Source organism: Gymnogyps californianus, chromosome 19, assembly GCF_018139145.2.
Source record: "Gymnogyps californianus isolate 813 chromosome 19, ASM1813914v2, whole genome shotgun sequence".
In the NCBI taxonomy this organism is placed as follows: Eukaryota; Metazoa; Chordata; class Aves; order Accipitriformes; family Cathartidae; genus Gymnogyps; species Gymnogyps californianus.
In genome coordinates this window covers 5,637,067-5,662,705 of record NC_059489.1, presented here as the reverse complement: position 1 = coordinate 5,662,705, position 25,639 = coordinate 5,637,067, and the positions used below count along the sequence as shown (strand labels likewise).

The 25,639-nt window shown below is 41.8% G+C and overlaps 1 long non-coding RNA gene across 2 annotated transcripts; it reads left to right on the top strand.

Moving 5' to 3' along the window:
• Nucleotides 1–240: 240 nt before the first annotated feature.
• Nucleotides 241–24,093, top strand: LOC127024180 (uncharacterized). 2 transcript variants are annotated; one of them, XR_007767532.1, is made up of 4 exons: nucleotides 241–336; nucleotides 18,655–18,863; nucleotides 19,421–19,577; nucleotides 22,652–24,093. It is a non-coding gene; the product is annotated as an uncharacterized LOC127024180 (long non-coding RNA). The 2 variants fall into 2 exon arrangements; XR_007767533.1 differs by lacking the exon at nucleotides 241–336 and adding an exon at nucleotides 17,720–17,747.
• The last annotated feature ends 1,546 nt before the right edge of the window (nucleotides 24,094–25,639 follow it).

The following is a 25,639-nucleotide window of genomic DNA, read 5'->3' as shown; positions in this document are numbered from 1 at the left end:
GTTAATGAAGACAGGATCCTGCACCTCAGAGGCTAGTCAGGGCAAGAGCTTAATTTAGCTGCTCAGACTTACCATCTGGGAGGGCCTATCTTTCTTTATTAACTGTAAAGAGGAGCCTAGGGAGTTTAACCTCACCAGGCTGGCAGTAGCCCTTATGAATCCCCACTATCTCTGCATTGCCTCAACTGATGACTTTTTTTTGTTGTTTTTTCTGTGTCTTGCTACAGTGCAGTCACTATTTGTAATGGAAATAATGCCCTTGGGAACTGCAACAAGTTCTTGCAAGACTTAATACCAGGGATGTAACAGAGACACGCAACCACAGCATATGAACAGGTACAGGAAAGGAAAAAACAACTAGCCGTGCTACTATGACCATGCTATTTACTCTCCTGCATTGTTGTTTGGATGTGAATATGAAAGATATTTATTATGCCCTTCAGCAAATATTGTTCCCGTCAATATTTACGAGTGTATCAGCTATGGATTAGCAGTATTCATTCTCTCTGGAATAATGTTTTCTGTTCTCACTGGGGAGCCTTCAAAAAGAAGATCTTTAACCTTTGCAAGCAGCTTTTTCTATCCTTTTCCCTCCCATGAGAGAAAAAGAGCATCTGAGATTTGATTAAATCTGTGGGGGGGAAACTCAGGGGCAGCCAAAACACCATGCGGCTGCTAGAACAAATTAATCTTCGGTGTAAACCCACATTTCTGGAAAAGGCCTGTTAGCAGAATCTTGCCGTGGAAGTCCTTAACTATCCTGTAGCAGCTATGTCTCCTCTATAAAATTATAGGACTTTAAAATGTACATTGGAATTGCACTGTTGGGTATCTGACCCACCCCATGATATGATGGTCCTCTGTGGTGTGACCCCCATGCGCTAAGGAATAGTGTCTGTCTGAAGTGTCCATGGTATTCTTAACGTCAGCCTCCAAAATTAATGCTGTCTTGAAAACAAGAAAAAAATCCAGACTCTCCAGTGTTAACTGCAGACCCGTGTCTTCAGTTTTATTTCTTATTTGCACTTTCAGTGCGCCATTTGAAGGGGAATTAAATATAAAAGATATCTTGTTATTTAGCCAACACTTTAGTATGCCACTGTTAACAGCAAAATACTGCTCAGGAAAGTGCTTGTCTGAATGTGTGTGTGTGAACTTTTGTCCAACCTGTACAAGTGTTGAGATAGTTTAGGAGAAATAACAGTAATTTCCCTCACGGTTTCATTCCAGTGGTTTATTTCTACAAGTTATGCCATAAGCTTCTTCAGGGGGATCTGAAGAGCCAGATGTATAAAGGGAATGGATAATTTCATTGCAAAAAGACAAAACTAGCATTATGCATGTTAAGTTAAGGGTAAACAAATCTCATGCTTCAGGGCACAAAATAATTTCCTATTGGGCTCAGGAAAGATGTTTTTCTCTATGTAAAGCATTGTACGGTTGGCTAGACATATTACTAAGGGGTTTATTTACTCTTTTGCTGCCCTCTGAAGCATCAGTTTAGGAAGCTTCGTTTTAGGTTGTGCTAGAGGCAGGATGCCAGACGTTGTTATAATTTTACTTAGCATCAAGAGCACGCACCGTAAACTTCCTGCTCCAGCGGGCCTGTGAGGCCTGCAGATGCTTAATGGAGTCCCTCAAAAGCAGGCCAGGCTCTCCAACCATGTAATCCAGTATTGGTGGGTCCATACAAGGGTGGAGCTGCTACTTCCTTGTACTCAGGAAGAAAGATGTAGGATTCATCTAACCCATTTTCCTACTGTAATACTACTCTTCTTATCTCCCGCTTCTAGCGTGCAAGCAGTTACTGTAGATGCATAAGATTCCCAAGGTGTGTTAGCAGGGGAGTGGTATTCAACCATGCCACGGTGTCTGCCTGCCAGGGACACCTAAATACCCCAAACCAGCTCCCATAGATGGAGCACGCAGAGTTCTGGGTCAATCTTTTCAGCTGAGGGCCAGGAGCATCCTGCCTGCATCCTGCCTGCTCTGTGCAGGGGAAGTACCTGTGGCTGCTACCCAAGAACGCCTACACGCTACCTGGACTCACGCTCTGCCCATTTTACTGTGCCAGCAGTAATTTAGCCTGTGACTTTAGCACAAAGATGGGCAGACATAAAAGCAACTTTGAAAGTTCCCACAAGAACTGCCTTTGTATTTGATGCCTAGAGTCAGTTTCCTTTAAGGAAATGGAAAGAGAGAGAAATAACTCTAACAATCTTGGTGGTTTTTGCTTCTAAGTGGGCAGTCTACATCATTTGGTAGAAGCAGAAGGAATCCGAATCTGTGATTGCAGCAAAAGCCACAGGAATTTAGATGTACACAGTCAGAAAATTAACTGACAGGAAAGGGAAAGCTTTCAGTTAAAACATTCCTACCTATACCATCTGAGCTCAAATTCAGTTCATGTGTTTGTCATGCTTGTTTTGTAGAAGTCACCTCTTCTCTCCGTGCCTGTATTTTGCATCTGTAAAATGAGGGTGACAACACCACCTTTGCCCAATTTAGGATGCAAGCTGCCATGGCCTGGGGCAGTTCCTTTACACAGAGCTTAACACGATATTTCGTATAAATAGCCACAATGCTTTCCAGACAGATATGATCTTGTTGAGAATAAGGCTGAAACATTTTTTCCCCATTTAAAATGTCTGAGTTTGTTTTGTTGTTTGTCATTTTCTCTTCTCTCTAGCCTGACTCTTATGTTTTTGAAACCTCTGACTGTTCCATGAGTTAATCGCAACCATCAGACTGGGTACAGCTATTTCATAATGACCTGAATTAATCTGCTGGGGGAGGAGAGGTCTGCCTGTAGATCACTAGCATTTTGTTTGGGTGACAGATGATGAGTTTGACAGCTTTGTGTCTCATGGTCTGTCACGGTGAGGATCAATCGTGTTGAGCTGTAATTGCAGCCTTTAAGATAAAACCACTTTTCACGAGGGGGCGGGGGACGTCTCCGTTACTGCAGTCTCGCTGCCACCATTCTGCAACTCAGCCAAGGCGCTCTCTTCTCTGCACCAGTTCGTGCAAACGGGGTCACTCAGGCTATGGCTGTGTGACAACTGGAGTAGGGAACACAGCTCTTGTACGCATGGCTGAGCTACTTTGGGTGAAAAATAGAGGTTTTGGCAACTTAAATTTACTGCTAGTTTTCTGAGTTTGTGTAGGAGCTGGGGTGGTGATGGAACATCAGTCCATGTTGAAATCTATGCTGACACGTTTTTATGCAGACTGGTTAGACTAAAGCAAGCTCATGTGCATCTGCGTGTTCACGCCTTATAGCCTGATGTAAATTTTTTTGTTCTCCACATCTCCATTACCGCTACAGGAGTCTTCCTAGGGCCATGTAGACATATTTGGCTTGTGCAGGGATCAGGAGGAGAGTCTGTTTGTTCTGGACCCCTGGCACAGGAGGAGAGGATGTCCTTTGGCATGAGGATGTTGCAGGATGATGAGGAAGATGTTTCCCCATGCAGATGATGTCTGGGGGATTTAATACTGTCCGTTTCCAAATGTTTGCCTTATAGTTATCCCCACGTTCCACTTGCTGCACAGCAGAACTGGGATGATCTGGAACTGGAAAGGATTTGGCTTGAGAATGGGAAATTCAGCTGTATGTAACAGGATTTGCATGCTACAAAGGGAGGTGGCCATGAAATAAGATCAACAGCTGCTTTATTGTGAGGCTGCTAGTGGCTGGAAAATATGCCTTGTTTGAAGGTTAAATGGGTTACCTTTTACTTGAAATACACGTATACTCTGCTTGAGGCACTTTTGTTATCATAAAACTACATATATGCTTTTGTAGAGAAGGTAAAAAGCTATAATTTCCAGAAATTTAAAACTTCTGAAGAGCAGCAAATTGCAATTTCAGGGGCACCTTGTCCTTAATAGATAGAAATATTGCATGTCCATTGAGAATTGCTCTTCAAATTAGAAATTCAACCCTTAATCTTTCAATCAAACAGCACTAAATAAAAACAGCATTTAACTTTTGCTGTCACTCTTCCTTGAAATACAAGATAAAAAGGAGAAACTGTGTTGCCAGAGCCTACTCCAGAAATTCCACGTTACTTTGTCAAAGCCTTTTAATGTTGTAACTTGAACTTCTGAATTGCAAATAGCTGGGCTGAGAAGTAGTTAAAGAATTCCTACCACACTTCAACCAAGGACCTCAACACTCTGAACAAACGTTACTTTAAAACAGGCTGCTGAGATAAGTAGGAAATTGAGGAACAGGAGACAAGGTCATCCTCGGAGGAGCTGTGTTATCACTTGCAGTGCAGCTGAGGCCACAGACCCCACCGAGACTGGAACATCCTAGAGCACAGCACGATATAAGCACCAACTAAAAAATAGTTCCTGCCTTGAGGACCTTGCAGTCCATCCACACTGACAGCAGGACACGGGGCAATTCCAGTCGCCAGTTTGTAGGTGGGAAAGTGAGGCGCTCGGCAAAACTCACGCTATGAATCTATAGCAGGAATTGTGCTTTCCTCATGAAATTACTGGCATGTTAATCACAAGATCTTGTTTGTTCCTTCTGCTTGTGGGACAACTGTTCCATATGAAAGCAGGGAACTTGTAGCCTCCAGAAAAGCAGCTCCTTCTGTATGGGATTAAAGGTATCCATCAGTAGGTGTCTATATATAGTCAACTAGCTGTCTAGGCAAACTTTATAATCACTTGTGGGAACGGGGGACTTGTACATTTATCTCATCTTACTCTTTGCTACTAGACTGGACTCCTCAGCAAAAACTTCAAAGCGAAGTTCCCTTCACAACTGCTGTAAGCTGACTTGGAGGTCAGGTTTTCCAAGAGCCATTCATTTCTGTGCAAGGCCCCTCTCTTTTTGAGGCCACGCATTTTGCCATTACTAGCAGTAAGAGATCCTCGCAGTTCTTGGCATGAACCAGGAGGCTTTCACTCCTTCCCTTAGTAGTTCCTGTTCAGGAATATGAGGTAATGTCTTCTCCACAGTGGTAGAATGAGGCCATAAATGCAGCAGATGTGCCCACCAGGAAATAACTTAAATGCATGGAGATATCAGAAATATAGACATGGAACGGCGGTTATGGTTAGAGCTCTGCAAATCTTCAGATGTTCCAGCTGCTGCAATAGCTCCTGCAGTTCTGCCACAGCAATGTAAGTTAAATCAGCTCTGACTTGGAGCTACTTTATGCCACAAATCAGGGAGGAACTTGGAGAGGTGCAGAGGCAAGAGTCGCTGTGAACTTGTCTGCCTTCAGCATAGCTTGGACAGAGGAGAAAATTGACTGAATACATTTTATCCTTTATCATGTAATGCTGTGCTGGATTTTTTGCACGGAGTTAGTTCAGTATCTAAGAAAAATAAGCTCTGAGACACAAATGTCTCCCAGCGTAAAAATTTACCTGAAGGGGGAGGGAAATCATTAGGTCAGAAACAACTCCTGTCTTTTTCTTCTGCCAAATTTTGACAATAAAGGATTCTTGCAGGAGACGTCAAACCAAATTTGTATTTGACTTCATTTTGCAAACATATGGAGAATGCTCAGTGTATGATAGCAGTTGTCTGGAAAATGCTATTCCAGGAGGATTAGGAAGCTATGAGCAGTTGTGCCAGGTGGCACATTCGGAGGACATTTGCTACCTGCTAATGTGGATTGCTTGAGGAGTCCGTCCCAGGCAGGCAGGACGGCTGCAGGGAGGGCAGGCAGGTTTGCAGCCCAGCGCTGGGCTCTGTGACGGTGTAGAAAGCTTTGTTTCTTGGTTGGTTTTTTCACATATTTCCACCCAGTTAAAATAACAATGAACAAAGCAAGTGGTTTTGAAATACTTATCACAGGATCAGCATTGTAAGAAGCACTGCAGGCAGCTCTTTATTAATAAAGGAAAGGCTGTCGCAAGTAGAGTGTGACTGATGCAGGGTAAAGACCCGCTCCCCAGATTTCCAGTCAAGGACAGTGTGAGTTCTCAAAACCTATACATGCAGTCACAACAGGGAGTGGTCAAATTGTATTTCTTTTTTTCAAGATGACTTCACAGGTGAGTTACAAAAACTGCCATTAGAAGCCAGGCTGGCCCCTGCAGTGAGGCTTGCCGTACGCGAGAGGTCTCCAGGAAAGGCCAGGCACAGGCACGCTCTCTGGCTCTCTACAAACCTCACCACATTTCTGCGGTCTGAGTCCATAGGCCTTACCTTGGGCCCATCTTTAAGCTCCCTGGGGCAGGACTGGCCTCAGCAGGGCCATACCTTCTGACTTGCTCCTCTAAGGAGTGTATTTATTGATTCCTCCTTTTCCTTAACATGATTTTAAAAAGTTAAGACCCTCCAGGGAAGCAGCTGCTGAGTTCTTCCTGCTGAAGGAACCCTTTCTTCTAGTTTGTAAGTACCCACAGTAATAGCTGTTCCTTGTCAGCACTGAGAGAGCTTAAATTAGTGCGGTCTGGATCCTTCTGGGGCTCACACATCATCAAAAGCATTTCTTCTGTGCTCTCATTTTTCCTTCTTCAGTATCGGTACCAAGAAGAGATGGCATAACTGCGGGCCGTGTAATAGGCTCTTGGGCAGACAGATATAGCATCTTTTGTTTTGTTATTGGCAAGGAGAATCAAGCTGAGATTTGATTTCTGAAATGGAAAAGTTGTTGGCTTGTCTGAAGATTTATGAAACAAAACACCCAAAAGAAAAATCAGATGGCTCCTTTGCTCATTTCTTCCTGACTGCTCACCCAGTTCATTCTTGCTGTTGTAATCTCCCTTCGAAGTGCTCTGTTATCTCCACCGGTGTCTGCAGAAAGTCCCGGTGCTGCTCACGAGAGCCCTGAGCGTATCTGTGGGGAATGGGATAGTCACCCCAGCTTCCCCTCTGTGCCAGCAGCTGCCAAACAAACTTCCCACAAAGAGTTTTTACAAAATCAGGAGGAATTCTTTGTCAGTGGCAATGAATTGCAGAAAAATAGCCCCGAAAAGAACCTTTTACCTGAACTCCCTCTTACTCTGCTGGTTTGGGGCAGAGAAACCAGAGCTTGGATGTTCTGGCTAGAGGCATGGAAATTTATTACATCTGCCGTGTACTGTGAGTGCAATTTTCTGGGAGTCTGCTGCGTGCTGAAAACAGCTCCATCTTGGTTTTGCTCCAAATGTATTGAGAGAAACCCACTGTGCTTTGTCACTGTACTTACTTCTGCATCTCACCATCTAAAAATAATTTAAGCTGAAAGGATATGAATTTTGTTTGTGCATGGAAAAAAACATAATGATTTCAACTACTTGTGATTTTGGGGAAACAAAGATGACAATAACTTACAAAGTGGGTCTGCCTGTGTTATCTATGGATTCAAGAAATGTTTAAAGCAATGAAATTTAGAGCCATTTTTCCCGTCACTTACGCCTAAAAAGTAAAGTCAAAGGCAAGTATAAATCAGCGCAGAATGGTACCAAAGCAAGTAGTTTAAGAAAACAGAAGAGACTGGCAATGGTCTCAAAGAGAGAATGGCTTTAGATTTAAATTCAGTAACAGAAGTTGGTGGGAGTCATGGTGGAAAGCTTGTAGTTTTGTTTTAAGCCTCTATTTTTTTTTTCCTTTTTCTTCGCCACTGTAGCAACTCTTTAGGAAGCAACATATACTGTAGATGAAGCTTGCTGAACTGGAGAACGGAGTATTTCCCTGGTGTCTCTGAAAAACTATGGAACAAATTGGACTGGGTATGACAAGCTGCACAGTGTTATTTTAGTTGCTGTAGATAACTGAATTTCTCCTTCTAGGCATTAAGTGTCACTAGTTCATGTATTAAGAGTCAGATCCTGCTGGCAGCCACAGAAGTGCGAGTGTGGAGGATCTCCAGCAGAGACTCAGCAGTGACCGGAGAAACTCGGGATTTATCGCTGTGCCATCCCGAGCAGGGGCTGCCTCTCGGGGCTCTTACATGAGCAAACTAGCTCATGTAGCCAAGTAAAAACTTCATTTACTCTTCAAGGCTTTGTGAATTCTCAATTGTTTAGTACAGATGTAACTTATTTGTACAGGTCCATCACGGTGATAGAGGCAAAGGGCCAGATTTTCCATTTTCCTGGACCAGAACAGTTTGTTGGTTAAGTGATACTCTTGTGATTTAGTTTCGCATGTGCGAAACATGGAGTTTTCTCTACATATGTTACGGGTTGTGCAGCTTCTCCAATACTTGTCTGTGTGCTAGAAAAAGAGGGTTATTGTGCTTGGGAAGGAGAAAGCCTAGTGACTTTGAGCCAGGGCTGATATTAAAGATATCTGGGCTCTTTTCCTGCTGCAGCCATTGATTTCTGGTGTGACCTTGAGCACGGAATTCTGCACATTGGTCTGAGCAAGCCTAAGGGGGTGCTGCAAGCCAGCTCCAAAAAGAGCAGCAAAATAGCTGTGCAAGGGTAATGGGGCTAATTAGCCCTGGTTTTTTGGACCTGAGCAGTGCCTTGACGTAGTACTGTGCAGTGGGAAAAACTGCTTGCGGCAGCTATTAGACACAAACACATATTCCCTAAAACTGTTTTCACCATGCTCCATTGCACAGTGCAGACATGTCCTTAATCTCTTTGTAGCTCAATCCCAGGTTATTCTGCTCATCTTCTGGTTTGTTATGACGGGGCAGTAAAAGGGTAGTTAAGTGTCTCGCAAACGAGGGTGAGGGGGAGTTAACAGAAATACACAGTGAGATGTACCAGAGAGTAACTCCCTGCCCTACTGTTTAAACTGGACTCTCTGAAGACAAAAGGCTCAGGGACCATATTGGAAGCAAGACAGGACATACGTGAGCAGTACTTTGAAAATGAATTAAAATAATTCACAGAAAACCCCTTGGCCATATTTATAATCATACCATTGGTCTGTTGTAGCAGCAACAGTGTTTAAAAGGCAACACATGTTTACTTGTGCTTAATAGTTGCCTCCAGCAATTTACATCTGCTAATGCAAAAAGGGATAAACTTGTCTCACAAATACTGGTGACAAAACCTATCATCAACTTCTTCTTTAGTACCTAAACACATGCAAGATTTTATGAATCGAGAACAGTGTATGCCATTTCCAAACATGGACTGCAGTAAGAGTGTAGCCGAATTTTTTCTTTATTGCGCCTTGAAGTACTATTTCATTAGTGGAGGAAAGAACAAATTTGCTTTTTATCTCTTCCTTTACATTTAATTAAATCAGGTACTTTTAAATTATGGACCTGAAATTACCAACACTTTGGACTCATGCAGTTTCCCATTAAATGGGCTAATACTGACTTATGTAACATATATTATTTCAGGTGGATTAATACATCAAGTCTGTCTGCATTCATTTAGTATCTCCTTAACAGTGTAAATGTATTTGATCTGGGAGAAGATTTATATGTTTTATGTGTAATGGTGAGATGGCAAAATTTCTTTGATCTTTCACATACATTTGTATCTCTCAGAATGATTAAGGTCAAGTAGAAGTTACTGCCACATCTCTCACTAAATAACAATTGAGTGCAAAATTAAATATTTGCTACCAGAACCTACCACAAAAGTTAGCTTTGTGTGCAGTGTTCAGATAGGACTGTTTGCTCTGCTCTTGAATTTGTTTTAAGGGCGGGCTGTTGTTTGAATTTTTCTTATCCACTGGACTGTGAGAATTTCAGTTCATAGTTAATAAGAATGCTTGTCCTCTAATTGTAATTTTTGTAATCATATGTATTAGGCTAAAAATAGCTTCTAATTTAAAATTCAAAGACGGCCTTAATAATATATAAAGTGCAGTCCTGACTAACTTCATCTGTAAATAATACAGAGAGCTGACGTGTAAGCAAGAGCTTACCTCTAAGCTGTACGCTAACTCAAGCGCAAGCATGGGCGCGCATGAGTCCGCTCCCTTTTTGGGTGATCATCTGATTTTCCTGAACTACCTTCAAAAGTGAGTGTCCATTTTTGTGCAAGACCACGAAGAATGTGGCCCACAGGTATTAAAGCACTTGCAAGTGTTGGGACAGCCCTGGGACCTGTGCGTTGTATCACGTTGGTACATGGATGCTCGGTGAGGAAGGTGGAGGAGCTTGCATGTTCCCTGAGCTTAGAAAATATCAGTTTTACAGGCTGGTTAGATGCTAATGCCAGAAATCAGGGGAGTAGCAAAACAAGAATGAGTTTTGCAAAGGTTTATACTTTGCTTGTCTTTATTAACTGCTGCTGTTGAAACTTTTAACAGCAGCTCTGGAAATTGGGCAGACAACAGGGAAAAGCGGCAAGGATCATAATCTTCTGAAGGACACTATAAAGATGAAACTAAAACTCCCACTGAATTACCTTTCTCATATACGCAGACATTATAATAGAATTAGTAATTCTCATGATTCACCAAAATGACAGTTTCTTGCCCAGCGTGATTTAATGGGGTGGTTGTTCTCTGCCAAGGGCTGCCACCTAAAATACTGAATTTATGAGCTAGCTCACTAACTGAAACTCTGTAAGCTCCCATTTTTTAAAACAAAGATCCTTGAATAATCTGGGCTGGTTCTCTCACATTTGGGAGGAGTGGTGGAGAGGTAAAACGAGTTGCCTAGAGTAGACCTGCAGAAATGTTTCTGACATGAGTATCCTTCTAATAACCAGTGCAGCCATCACTACGATATTGAGGCATCAGGAAACTGTATTATTTTTCATTTCTGTCTATAACAGTTTAATCAAAAAGCCAGTGGAACTTATTTCTTTCCTCTGAAAGACTTCCACCAGGTGCTGCTAGCCCAGCTTTATCTCCAGAAGGTCTGCTACAGTGTTATAAAAGACTGATGAGAAGAGGGAATTTTCCTACTAAAATGAGAATAAATCATCATTTTTCATTCTGGAAGACCTGCTCATACAAATAGGATACGGCTACAATACAAAGAAAAATTGCTTCATGCTACTGCTTTAGTCACCAAGTCCAAATTGCCTCTGGAAGTTGCAGGTTGAGGCCCATCCTCCAGGTGCTTTCTCGGGCCAAGCTCGCGAGCTCAGCGTGCCAGACAGAGAACAAAGTAATTTTCTTTTTGCAGTTTCAGGACTTTAATGGCTGTTAATGGAATACGCAGCATAATGGCCGGGGTTGTAAAAGCCAAACATAGCTTCAATTTTAGCAAAGATTGAAGTTGTTAGCGCAAGTGCTTGTGCTCCCCACTGTTGAGCAGTAAACAGGGTAAAGGGTTGGACCGCTGGGAAGGCGAAGGGCGCTGGGCTGGAGCCGGCTCCTTCCCAGGAGCCCGGGGAGGCTCCCCTGGGAACCTGCATCCCTGGGGTTTGAGTAGGGGCAGGGGCACTCAAGGGTTAATTAAAGGAATTTTGCAGCAATGTTCCTATAATAGCAGGGAAATGGATTCAGTGACTCAAGAGGCTCCATCTATCTCCTGTCTCTGGGATTGCTAAAGGGACTGAACTAAAGTCAACATCTTGCCCTTGGTTCCTGCCTGGCTGCAGACTTTGAGAGATCCTGAATACAGGATTCCAGCCCAGACTGTCAGAGGTATTTCAGCTACACAACAAGCTGTTGAGATATTCAATATAATGAACTTTGTCACTGTAATGGCCACACCACAAAATACGAACAAATTCGAACAGCATTTTTTCCAGTGGAGACAGGTCTTAGATTTAGCTGAGATCATCGTCTGCTTGACGAGGAGCTCCTTTAAAGTAGGTTAATACCTGTTAGATCACTGAAGATTCAGGTAGAGTTGTGCAGGGAAAATCTGGCAAATTATCTTTTTCAAAAAGCAGAGCCATTTCTTACTTCTTACGAGTTTTTTCTGGCCTGTTCATATTACCTCCACTGCTGGAGCATATCCCCCTATTGCTGAATATATAAGCACACTATATACTGTGCTTTCACAGAAAGAGTACAATGTTAATCCAGGAACTGAGAATGAGGCTGTGGTCTTTGTAACAATGTCTTAATTTTTACTTTGCAGTAAATATATGTCCTAGAAATTGACTCAGTTTTAAAGCAGGTTCTTTTATATTCCACATACATACAGCAACATAAAATCTAATTGTGCCAGCGCTGCATCTATTATGACACAATAAATCCCTTACACTATGTATTGCATTCAGAATTGTATGTGGGACTTGACTGAACTCAAGGTTTAGTGAAATCATTAACCATGAAAGAAAGGAAAAAGGAAATGAAAGGCATGGGTTGTCCTTCCCACCTGCCAGATGCTGGTCAGTCTGCTTCTCTGTACCATGGTATCCCTTTCAGGAAAATGGTACAAGCTATCTGACCTCATGAATATGTGGTACAAGTACAAAATATTGACATAAAAGTACTACTTATCAGCAGTGTTCTATCTAAGAGGGACTGTGAATTCATCATGATTTATGCCTGTGTTATGTTTTGTAGCTTGCCATGTCATATGGACACTTTGCTGTTGGTGATGAGTAGATTGAGACTGACATGTATGAGAAAGCTGTATCTGAACATCTTTCGTACGTTAAGTGGAAGGCCAAAATAATGTATGTCCCAATACTTGTTTTTTCAAATACCTACTCTTTTCTTATTCTAGAGTAGCAAAGACAGCTTTGCAGTGTCCTCCAGCTGAATCTGATACACAGGGCAAGACCCATTCTGTCGGTAGGATGCAGTATATGGAATTCTCCCTTGTCCTCCAAAGAATTATAGGCTACATTTATGTCCCTTGGAAAGTCCCGCTGAGAGACTGCAGGGTCCAGGAACCTGGCACAAAGCTCCTTTGTTGCATTGCTATTGCTGAGATGTAGCATAAACTTTAACACAGGATAATCTTTCTATAATTATCTTAGCTGCAGGAGACGTTGGGGAAGGTTACATTGACATGCTGAACTAATATGGAGTCAAGAGACAAATGACTTGGGCACCGACTCTTATCATCATTACTTTAAAATAATTGAACTAGGAACATTCTGCTCCCTGTCTTTTATCTTCTTATACAGCAAATGTGTTAGGGAGACAAAGGAATTCCTCTGACTGTGCAGTAAAACAGACTCTCGTGTACTCAGTGGTGATGGCTCCAGCGAGCAGACGAGGCTGCCCAGCTGGGTTGCGCAGAGATGGATAAACTCCCTCCTCTCGGAGCAAACAGCTAATTTGCTGCAAGTGTGCTGAGAAGCACGCAAGTATAAAGCTGCTGTTGTCAGCTTTATGTTGTCTCATATAAAGCCTTTTGTTCCAGAAATGTTACATAAAAAGGCCAGAGCATAAATTTATAGCTGCCCAAAAGCCACTCTGCCCAGGGAATAGCCATACCCAAGAAATTTTATGTTCAATCAAAGAAATGAAAACTACTTACCATAGCAACCTTGCCATCAGTGATAGCTCTCAGGTAGGGAATGCTGCTTCAAAGGAAGAAACGTGCTTTAAAATATTTTTTTATGTACCTACATGTTGGCTTTAGTCCTACAAACTGGTTTGTAGAGACCTTTGAAGTCTGTGAACATAAGACTTGGTCTCTTGGCCTCCATCTCACGCTTCCAGGAGGCAGAGCTGTAGGCACAATGTTTTGGCCTGTCTCGCTCTTTAGCACTCGGTGTGTTTTGGGGACAGTTGATCAGCAGCATCTGCCACAAGCCAGGCAGAGAACTGGCACCATGCTGCAGCTGAGACATGCAGGTGTGAAGCCATGTGCTGCCTCTTGAAGCGAGGGTCTCTGCTCTTAAGAACTCAGAAAGTACCAATATGGACTCAGAGTGGCATCCAGGACATCACTGTAGACTTTCTTCTCTCTCTGAAAGTACTGAATTATTTTATAGCATAATATATCCAGATATGGTAATGAAGAAATGGATCTTCCAGACTTTTGCCCTTATTCCTGGTTACTGAGTTTTAAGCATTCTGTTCGTGCTGCTTCAAGGACAATATTAACATGCAGCTTATTTCACTACAGAGCTGTCTGCAAGTGTTTTCAGAGGCGCACAGTTATAAGGAGCTTCAGCTCAAAACTGTGTGGTTTTCAGGTCTCATTATTTGTTTTTGGTTTGGGTTGGGTTTTTTTTTTCCCCTGAGGTGAAGTGAGAATATTTTGTATTTGAATTTCTCCCATTCTTTTTTGTTGAAGATACAAACTGGGGAAAGAAGGGGGCATGAATCCAAGACTGGTCCCTTGTGATATAAAAACTCATTCCTCCCCCTAGTAATCTTCCAACCACCTGCTGTCTAAAATGCTCAAAGAAGTGTCTTTAAAATAGGTAACGAGAGCTGTCTGCTGGTTATGCTCCTCATTTCATGGTGGCTGTTGGTGGGAAGCCATCCCAGACGTTCTGGGAAATGGGGAAAGCGAGGGAGAATCATTATTTTGCTGTCTGCTCTCTGTCTGGCTGTACTTGTCCAGTGGTGGCCTGATGACGTTGGCATCAGTGTCCTACACACAAATGGCACCAGCAAAAGCAATAGTGGAGAATCCTTGGCATTACAGAAATGGGAAAGGGACTGGTGGGGTCTCCCTGACAGAGATCGAAGTCATCGAGACTGGGACTTCTGGCATCTGACTCCTCTTCCTCATGCTCCTTCAACCTCTCTGCATCCCTGAGAAGCCACTTCATCCCCCACGCCCCCTTCAAGGGGCTAATGGCAATCGTTTCTTCTGTAAAGCCCTTTGGGATCTTCTTTTGAAGGAAGTGGATATTATTCTATGAAGTTACCGACGGTCAGTTATATTTTTAATTACTTGTATGCGTCAGGTCCTATCTTCCTCAGTGAGCACTTGGAGGCAAATCTGACATAACGTGCTTCCCTCAGATTGCTTGACAGAGCATCGCAGTGAGCTGAGCCTCTCCTCAGGGCCAGCAACCTGTGCCACAGTCTGGAAGCACAGGGTGTCACCTCCAGCCTCCGGAGCTCATGTGTTCCTGGGATGGAAACAAACGGATGGTGGTGGCCACAGCAGCTAATGACATTGATGGGGTCTTCTCTTTGTCTCTGCTTGGCTTGAATGAGTGAGTCTGAGTAAGAGCAGCCCAGCCTGAAGCACAGACTGGTCCCAGGTGACAGGAAGGTTCCCGCTTTCCTTAGGAATGACGAAGAAATCTAGAGGGGCAACATTGATGGCTTTTAATACAGGAAGGAGTTAAGGATGGCAGTGCCTTGGCTCTGTCATGACTTGCTGTGTAACCTTGGACAGCCATTGCCAGAAAAAGTAACAGCTCTTACTTCATTATTCTTCCCTGTAATGTGCAGCCTTCTTCCTTACTTTTAGGTGTTGTAAATCATTATTAATATTTATAAACTGCTTTGTTGTTTTCGGATAGAGAGACCAAATTCCAGTGCAGCAGTCACCCGCAACTGTCTTCCAGTTGTGCCTTCCATAATTAGTGTTACCGTTCTATTCCCTAGACCTACCCGATACCATGGCAACATTATTTAATTGCAGAGTCAACTGGCCCACTCTTGAAGAGAACTACTGTGCGGTGTAGTATGGCTTGACTCCTGTGTTGATTCTGGTCTCAGTGCTATCGGGGGTAATTTCACATTTTATTCTAAATCCGTAATAATTATAATTTCAAATTATTAAGCAAAAAGTACTGAAAAAGGAAAACAAGAATAATTAACTTCTCAGCAATGTCAGGGCTAAAAACTAGGCTTTCAAATAGTAAATAGCATAAGTGGGTTGTAATTCATGGTGCCTTAAGAGATGTCGCAGGGGGACACAATTCTAAAGAAACATACAAACAAGAGGCTTTGAGACTCCATAAACTTAATGGAAAAGTCCCATTAGTTTCAAGAGGAGAGAGAAAATGATTGTGTGTCAGAATATTACTAAATTAAAATTAAGTGGAGTTAGAACATTACCTATGTACATTGCCGATATTGGCTGGAGGTAACCAGTTTTGCATTAGCATCAGATAATTTTTTCAGTAGCATCTGCCTTGTACATAGCAAGTTTTCCTCTTCTTCTGGCAGGAAAGATGTCACAATGATTATTGTAATGTTATTTATCCTTTCTGGGGCTATGAAGTTGTTGAAGCAATTATTTTATAGGTTGCTTTTTCTTACTCCAGATCAGAATCAGCCACCCCAATTAGGTGTACGTGTGCATACATGGCAACATTGCAGACAAACTCAGCCTAAGACAGAAAGTCAGCAAGGGGAATTTCAGCCCAAATGGTTTAAGTCTGGCCAAGTTACCAACAACAGAAAACGTCAGGCAGTCATACTCATAGATATTGCTACCTGGCCTGCCTAAGGTGGATATTTTACGTAACCAAATAACAAGATAGGCATTATTTTTCTTTTTACTCCTATTAATTGCCATGGTGTTGCAGATGTGTAACGCAAGTTGACAGGAAAGGTTTTTTTCCACCCTGTTCCAAATCTTCTGAAATGTCATTGACTTTGGGAAGGGGGAAAAGGAGAAAACTCTTCCCCTAGTATTTGTGGTATATTTAAAGGGTTATTTTCCTTTCTTCGTGCTTATCTCAGGACTGTCTTGTATTCACACAAAGCCAGTTCTTCTGCCCAGAATATGGTGTTATTTCAGACAGACTAGGAATTCTCCTAATTAAAGTAGCTGTGTTATTGGAGCTCACATCCAGTTGGATCCCAGATAATTTGGTCAGAGAAATTGCAATTGCAGGAGAACACTGAGTTTATCTCCACTCTTCATTTTTGATTGTCCCTCCCCTCCTTTCCGTAATATTTTAATCTGACCCTGATTTGACCCAGTAAAATTCAGCAGGAACATATGCAGCACCTTGTTCTGTAGTTCCCCATATGGCACAGTGAGGGAAGGAAAGCTGGTGCCAATTGCAGATCCAATTATAGCCAAGCAAGGTTGCTCCATTATTGCATTTGAAGCCATAATTAAATTTGCTAACCGTGAAGAGGTGCCAAACCTGCCATTTCTTTGGAATATGGGACATCTGTTTAGTGCTAATGTTAACATGGGATTTGAGAGGAAACATCAAAACTTCCATCAGTTTCTGCTGTTTCATTTCTTCATTAAAAAAAATCTTCCAGTTAGTAGCTCCTTGGTTTCAGTTTTACATTTCTTGAGATTTTTCTAAACTGATGGTTGCAAAAGCTGTGGCTCCTGCGCAAGCCAGATCCCTTCTGGAAATGTATAGTGATGCATTAAGGCAGCGCTGTTCCAGAGCTAATACACCCCGTAGTGTTTCACGTGTGCAGATTGAGCTGATGCAGCTAAATGGCTGCTATTCAGCCGACTCTGTGCACAGGAGCTGTATCCATACTCCTGGTCCTTCCTAGTCATGGTTCCCTAACAGATTTTCTAATAAATGGTGGTGGGTTTTTTTTAGATGACAGCATCTTTAAGTGTGACCAAGTTTTGCAGTCAAAGCAGCCTCACACCATTTGCTTTCCCCTACTCCACAGTGTCGCGAGGCTGTGAGTTTGTCTGCCTGTACTCTGCCCAAAGCTGCCTCTTTTGCCTTTCCCTGAAGGCGAAACCGTCCCTAAAGGCATGGTTACAATTGCACACTTTTGGGGTGAATTCAAAAGCTCCTTGCTGTTTGTTGCTAGTACCCCCTCACACAAGTTCAGCATGGGACAGGGTTTCTGATGGGAGACGATAGGAACCCTTACGCTGTGTAGACTTGTTACACCTTTCACTGCAGGCACGCACTCCACCAAATTGCTGGGCAAAAAAAGAACCATGTTTTTCTTGCATCTGGCAGCATTGGGAAAACATGCGTACCTTCAAGTACCTGAAGTGGTGATTTTTCTGCCATGTGATCCATTGATTTCTGTGCAATGCGAGACAGGTTTTGTGCCCACTGGCCCTTTACAGCCTCAAGTCTGTGGTGACCAGGTAAGTATACAGCTGACAACCTCTGTGTAGTTGAGAACAAACTTAACGGCTAAGTAGGAGTAGGGGTGCCATGCCCCTGGTCTGATCTGAGCGGGGTAAGAAAGAGGATAAACAGTAGCAGATGCAGAGTAATGCCAACATGTGAAAGCTTTAAGTGTATTTTAGTGATTGAGAGAAACATGAGCAGCAGTTGTTGTTGTTACCAATCAGGCACAGCGATGAGAGCTGCCCCTTAGCATTTCAGCATCCAGGTCTTTTGTATGGGAGATAAAGCTCTGTGCTTTGACACTCAGCTCTGACATCATTTAAAACAGACTTGATACGTGTATCTCTCTTTACATTTTTCTTCTTCACATGCCTTCTACTTCCCTTGCAGTTGTTCAGTGCTGAGATTACTCACTCTTAAAATGATAACACAATTTGCTAAATGGAATGTCAAAATACATGAGGGAGCTGGATGCACTCTCTTGGTATACTTTTCCCCCAATGAGTTAATGTTTTTATGAGTTAATGTCCTTATTGTTAATATACAGCCTGGTTATAAAAAATGAAAATATAGCAAGTCTGTGTAGGAGGGAGAAAAAAGCAGCAAGGTTCAGGTAAAATGTCTCTAGAGATTCAATTGGAGACAGGATGATGGATTCAGTCGTTCACTCCCAAAATATATAATGGCTGTAAGAACAGGCACTGAAAATATTAAAAATTAAAACATGGATTTCCGTTATTACCTTCAAATGGCAGTTGAGAAATTCGTGAGGTTTAGGGTTGAGAGTGCATATGTTATGATCTGGCCTATAAGAACACCATTTGCTGCTCACAGATATCAAAATGCAATGTAATTACACTTCTAAGCAGACATGCATGTTTCATAATCACGTAACACTTCCAAATGCATTTTCCCTCTTAGAGTTTGAGAGAGAGAGAGCGAGATACAACCTGAGACCCAAGAGACTGCAATACAGATATATTTATAAGTACTTCTAAGCATGCATTTGGCTGGCAGCCTCAGAAGTGAAAAAACAGTGTCTGGTGGTTTGGAGCACCTGCCTGGAAAGCAAGATCGCATGATTCTCTTCTCATCTTTCCCCTCAATGAGTGAGTCCACAGACAAACCAGGTAACACCTTGGCTTTTTTTTACTGGCCAGCTAGAAATTCTAGTTACCCACCAGAGTCTGAGTAGTTAAATAGCAGTTTCTAAAATCACAGCATACTCTTCACAATTCTTTTCAGTATTAGAAAATATTTACAGACTACAATGAACAAACAAAAGGCACATCACTGGCAAATTACTGAATGCTGTTATGAATAAGGTCTGGGCATGAGTTCTTTGAATTTAGAGTGGGACTTTTGCCCTGTCCTGTTTCAAGAGGCAACATTACAAGCACTCACCTGTAACCGCTGATTTCATCCAAACCAAAAGTTTTCTCTTTGCCTCTGCAAAAAGCTGTACAAAGCTTCAGAGCAGTCCAAATGGTTTGAATGAATAATGCTTTATTTTAATTGCACTAGCCCTTACATAGGTTGCTCTGAAAGCTGGCTATATGATATAATTCTTCTCTTTACATTTAGACATCCGCGTGGAAAGAGTCTTTGAAGCTGGATACATAATTCAGTTAAATTGTTGGTGGGATGATAAGACCAAGGTCAATGCTTCCCTCTGTTCATTTCACAGATTCTGGGGGTTTTTTTCACTTGTCAAAGCATTAGAAGAACACCGCTACGGAAAAAGACTTGTACAAACAGAGTTGGATATGAGCTTTTGTGCAAGGACATCTGCTGTACCAGTGAAGTGCAGCTGATGCTCTGAGAGCTTGGGAGGGCATTTTCAGGTAAGCAACGTATCTCTGCCAGGCGATCTGCTGTTCTTTGAAGGATGCTAAGCAGTTCTTGATGTTGAGATGATATTTAGTTTAAAATAACGTGACTTTTCTTGATCGCCACCATCTAGAAATCAATCATGTAACTTAATTCTGGACACTCGAAAGGTGTGTTTTTTTCCTTCATTGGAGATTACATGGAAACTTGAACAGAATTCTCAGCCAAAGAACATAAAGGTTTGATATCACTCCTCCTGCTTAGCCAGTGTTTTGCAATTTGCTTTCTGTCTTTTTTTTTTTTCCTTATCTCCATCTTCATATTAGTTATTCTGGATAAAGAGGTAATCTCTCAAAGTCACTAAATTTTTGGTACTTTCTAAAGGATTTTATGTTCCAGATTCTTTCATGATCCCAAATAGTTTTATAGCATCTCATTTCTTAGGATACTGTCATGGTTTAACCCCAGTCAGCAACTCAGCACCACGCAGCCGCTTCCCCCTCCCCCTCCCAGTGGGGTGAGGAGGAGGAAAGGGAAAAAAAAAAGTAAAACTCGTGGGTTGAGATAAGAACAGTTTAATAACTAAAGTAAAATAAAATACTAACAATAGTAATAATGAAATATAATAATAATAGTAATGAAAAGGAATGCAACAAAAAAAAAAAAGGAAGGGGGGGAAGGAAGAAAACCAGTGATGCACAATGCAATTGCTCACCACCCGCTGACCGATGCCCAGTTAGTTCCCGAGCCGCGATCCGCGCCTCCCGGCCAGCTCCCCCCTGTTTCTATACTGGGCATGACGTTCCATGGTATGGAATACCCCTTTGGCTAGTTCGGGTCAGCTGCCCCGGCTCTGCTCCCTCCCAGCTCCTTGCACACCTGCTTGCTGGCAGAGCATGGGAGACTGAAAAGTCCTTGGCTTAAGATAAGCGCTACTTAGCAACAACTAAAACATCAGCGTGTTATCAACATTATTCTCACACTAAATCCAAAACACAGCACTGTACCAGCTACTAAAAAGAAAGTTAACTCTGTCCCAGCCAAAACCAGGACAGATACCTCAGGGCATTTTCCAATTCAGCTATGCCACTGCAAGAATATCTGTAGTGATTACAAACCCACTTTTCTTCAGCTATTTGCATGGCCTCAAAACAGTTCGATTTTGTACTGTCTAGCTCCTGCCTTTAGATATTCCATACCTACTCTTCGATGTCCTCTCTGAAAGACTTTACGGTTTTTTCATGTGGATTAATAAGACTCTAATCAAACACAGTAAAATGTCTATGGCCAATTCATTCATAGAATATCAAAGGAATAAAAATAATGGTACAATAGTGCTATTTATATTACAATCCTTTGCAACTCAGTAAGTTCTTCTTATGGCTTGGCCTGCTGTGAGAATAGGAACTGATGTCGCCATCTGTTACTTCTAGGGAGCTCCTTTCACTCCCGCGTGTGTCAAATGGTACGCACACAGCCCCGGGTGTCACTCATGGAGACGTGAAGCAACATTTTCAAGTTCATAGCACATTATACCACAGCAGGGAGGGCACTGAGGTCACTGGAGCTTGGATGAAAAAGGCTGCAAGGGATTTTCATTTTTTAAATGACCCTGCAGAGAAGACAACACACATGGACATTAATGTCTTGTCCATAAGTTTGGGCTTTTCTGCTCACCAGACATTTGTGATTTGAATATTTGGTTTCTGGAGCTTCACAAAGTCTGTGCCAGTGCCAGGACCTAGTGCACTGTCAATGCTTCTGGGCTCTGCTTTATAGCATAGATTTACAGCATAGATTAGCTTTTGAGGCTTTTCTTTACCTTTGACGGCTTTCGTTTTATTGTGGGATAGTCAGGGGTTTGTAAATCCAGGGGTACACAGCTGAATGGAGTTAAGCTTCTGGGGATATTTCTAGCTTATGTGTCTTTTATGCGATTTCCTGCAGTTGCAGGGAAGTGGCTGTGACCTAAAGGATCCTTTCCTGTCACTAAGACAAATGCTTCCGTATTGAATCTATAATGTTCCAATTTCATATAATGAATCACAGCTACTGGCTTGACATAAAACAATATAAAAATATGCAAGAGGACAAAAGTATAAAATGATATACCAAACAGCAGTTTTCCATACCCATTTTCTTTTCTTTCCAGGACATTTTGGGGTTTTGATTGTGTTTTTGTTGCAACATAGATTAATATGTGTTTAGAAATACTTTGCAAAATAGAAGCTCTAAGATTTGATGAGCTCTATGAAGTAAATAAAGGAGGTTTGAAACATGCATAGCTTTGAATGGCGAGATACAACCCAAGATTTGGTGCGTAGTCCTAGCTAGAAAGAGGAGATATTTCAAATCTGGTATTTTACCCCTCTGGTCATTCGTTCTAATGTATCCATTCCTCTGGTGTCAACTAAGTGAAAGCAGCCAAGGGTTATGCACCCTCTTAGTTAACTCGGTGTTAACTTATGAAAGGGTTTTTTGGAAAAAACAGTCCTCTTGTAACGAGGCCGTAAGCTCACGTTTGCTGTCGTTCGGCAGCATTGCAACTCACTTGGGTGACCTATGTGAGTACCCAGACCAGCCCTCGTGTTTTAGATGTTGTGCAGCTTCAGGAAAAAAAAAGTAAGGTCAGTTCAGGCAGGAAAATGTCTCATTGCAGGGGAATTATTATGTGGAAAGAAATGTTGCAAATATGCCAGTTTCTTACTGGACCCTCTTGCTGATGGCATTAGTTTTTAAAAGTCTTTTCTAGTGGATCCTCAGGGGTGCTAAGGCATTAACCTGCACAATTAATGTACATCTTGCTTCATGAGAGGAGTTTTGGCAAGTTTACCAGGGCAGTCGGTGAGGCTGTCTGTTAGATGTCTGTTTGCAGGTGTCTGTTAGGAACAGAGGCCCATTGAGCATTGATGGGATCTGAGTTCCTAAATCACTCTTACACTTCTGAAAATTCTGCCTTGTAGTCTGTGGGTCTAGTCACACAGCAACTTACGGCTGTGAGCACGTGAACTTTAAGTGCTAAAAATTCCACAAAATAGCTGCCTTCTCATCTTTTTTTTTTTTTTTCTTCTTCTTTTCTTTTTCAAAGGTACTGGCCTTAAAGCAGTATTCAAGTCAGCAGATTAAAAGGGATTGTTCACAACAGAAAGTCTAGGAGGAGGAACTTCCCTGAAATAAGCTGCTCTGGGAGGAAGCCAAGTTAATAGTTTTTTATCAGTACTATAAGAAGGCAGCAGGTGTACTCTACCAGTGCTTAATGAGCAACCCAACACTACACCAGGGAGGATAACTGTCCTGAGTCTCGTGGCCATTAAGGATGTAGTTTTTAAAATAATTTTGAGGTTTCAGTCTTTTGGCTTTTTCATGCCACTTGCTTCCCGCCAAGCCAGCCCTGCCATACAAGCACCACCCTCATTAGCCCTTGCAGGTTCCAAACAAGAGCCAAACTTCAAGGCACAGATTCCTGGAAATGAAACTTCAGTGTTTCAGCTGTTCACAAAACTACAGCTTTTTCAGTTAAAAATTAAAAATCGCCCAAATGGTGGAACAAGAAGAACATGATTTGACCAGATCTTCAGCTGGTATAAAAAGATAGAGACTGTTGACATGCGTCATTGAAAATATCATCTGAAGCTGAAGTGGAATTGCAGCCAAAAAACTTTCAAGCAATCACACAAGCCTTAAAGAGTGAAAAGCAATAATTATTTCCAGAATGCCAAAGACCTTCCTCTTAGGGAGAATCTTTAATTTGCTGATGAGTTTCTGTGTATTGGGTTTTTAGATAATTGCTGTGGTGATATCAACATTCGCTAATAAAGAAGCTTTCAATGAAGCAGTAAGAGGTCTGCAGATCTCATCGGCATTGTTACCACCGTCTTTGGACAATGGTGGCCAGCGCGTTCTTCAGCTGGAGAGCCATATCTCTGGCATATCAGTTCTTGCAGGTTGCAAGTGAATATATGGTCACACTTCACCAGATGGCTTCATCAGGCTTTTTGTTTGTTTTCACTTGGAAGGCAGGGAATAGAAGTACCTTGATTTAGCAGAGAGCTGCATGAGGAACAGAGAAACATTTTTTGTGAGCTTATATGTTCTGGACTCTAATAGGTATTGGATAATATTATTGTTTCACCGATGAAACTTTGCAAAATCGATTATCCAAGCTTTTGTTCAATTGCCTGACTGAAAATAAAAAAAGTCCTGAGAACAAATAATATCTCATTATACCAAGTCAAATGACATTAGAATAAAATTGCTGGGATGAAGAATATCAAGAATCAATTTTTATGCTTGGAATTAATTTTCTGAATAGGGAACCACTGAACATTGCCATAATTAGTGCATTCCTCGTAAACCTATTAGCACATCTCTTTCAGGGCTGAATTTACCATATAGTTACAGCTCCACTTTTAAGTGCTCACCATCATCAGCTGCAGCCAGAATTTCAAGAGCACAATTTTAATATTGGCATGAAGAATGTAGCCAATGCATTTCTAGGTCTAAAAAGGAGCTCACTGCATTTTTTTTAATTTCAACTGATCCTCACTTCATTAAACAAAAATGAAGTAACTTGTGGTTTTTTTCTGGGCTTATAGGTATTCCTAGGACACTAAACTAAGGCTTGAGACTCACGGGCTCAGTCCTAGCTGTTGAAATAGGAAGACGACACAGGTTTTCTCATACAGGTTTTCAGCGAGCTCCTCACGATGAAGCATTGATTGCATATTCTGCCCCCATGCTGTCTTTGTCTACAGGAGAGTTAGCATTCGTGGTGTCACTCAAAGTGATCTTTTACTGCCCACAACAACCTATTTCTGTAGCAAAGGTCAGATTTGTTATCTATCAGGATGTAACAGCACAGTGGAATAATGAGTTGCCACAATGAACTGGCCTTTTTACCTTCTGAATGGGCTTCTGAATCAAGCAGAGGAAGCATTGACTGAAAATCATTGGGTCTGTCTGCTTGAAAGGTCATAGTCTGAAATACTGCAAGATAATTTCACCCTGGTTTATATAGTGAAGCAGTCTCTAGTACAAAACCTACCACCTACACCAGTTGTTCAGTTCTCTAGCCTTTTTGGGATTTGAGATGGTAATGGGAAAAAAGAAAGACTACTTGGATCTGTCACAGACCTAAATTAGTCAAGGAAAGATAGAAAACAATAATGGTTTGGCTTTTTTTTTTAATTATTATTATTTTTTGCTTTGTGGCAAAAGCCACCATAGCTTGCAATGACTTTCCTTAGAGAAAGCACATGCTTCCTTAAAGTCCAAGTAGAGCCACCTTCCTTGGCCAGCAGTGGAGCTTATCACAGCCCATGTGTGGGCAGTGCATCTTTCCAGGCCTTGCTTTCACAAGTAGTTTATTTTGTCTTGCTCAATGCTCAGTTAATTATACCCATTTCCTTCCAACCTTAATTCCCCGTTCTAAGGCCCTTCTCTTTACACTCCTCAGTTAAGACAGGGTATTTCTTAAACACAGGGCTGCAACTTCCAGTGTAGCCAAAGACAGACATGCAATTCACATATTCTCGTGGCCTGTGACAGCAATCTTTGGTTTTCAACCAGTCAAACATTCATCAGCTTTGTCAAATGGAGATGCTACATAAAAGCAATACTCAACATTATACAAGTAAAAACTAAACTTCAGTAACTGGTAAATTAAGCTCTTAATAAATACAACTGCTGCTTGATCTGTTTTGGAAGGGTGTTTGGCCCTTGGCATATGGATAAGCATCCAGTATTAGGCAAAAATTTCTCTGTCTTTTCTCTAACTTCCATTTGTTTTACAGATAAGCCAAAGTTCATTGTCAGTAGCATTTGAAACAAACAAAATTCTGCTGTTTAAGTGAAGAACATCAGTCTAGACAGGGTCCAATTCTCTACCTGAAATTGACTTTGCGCTGCTGTGTTATTTACCTTTATGATGTTGTGTCAATAAACCCAGCTTTTTCCAGTGGCCGTAAAAATATTTAGTTTTACTGCTGCAAGACAATGTTATGACTTGCAAAATATCCTGAGCTCCTGGACCTGAGAATTTCATCTGAGTGAATTTGTCCTCCTGATATAAATCCTT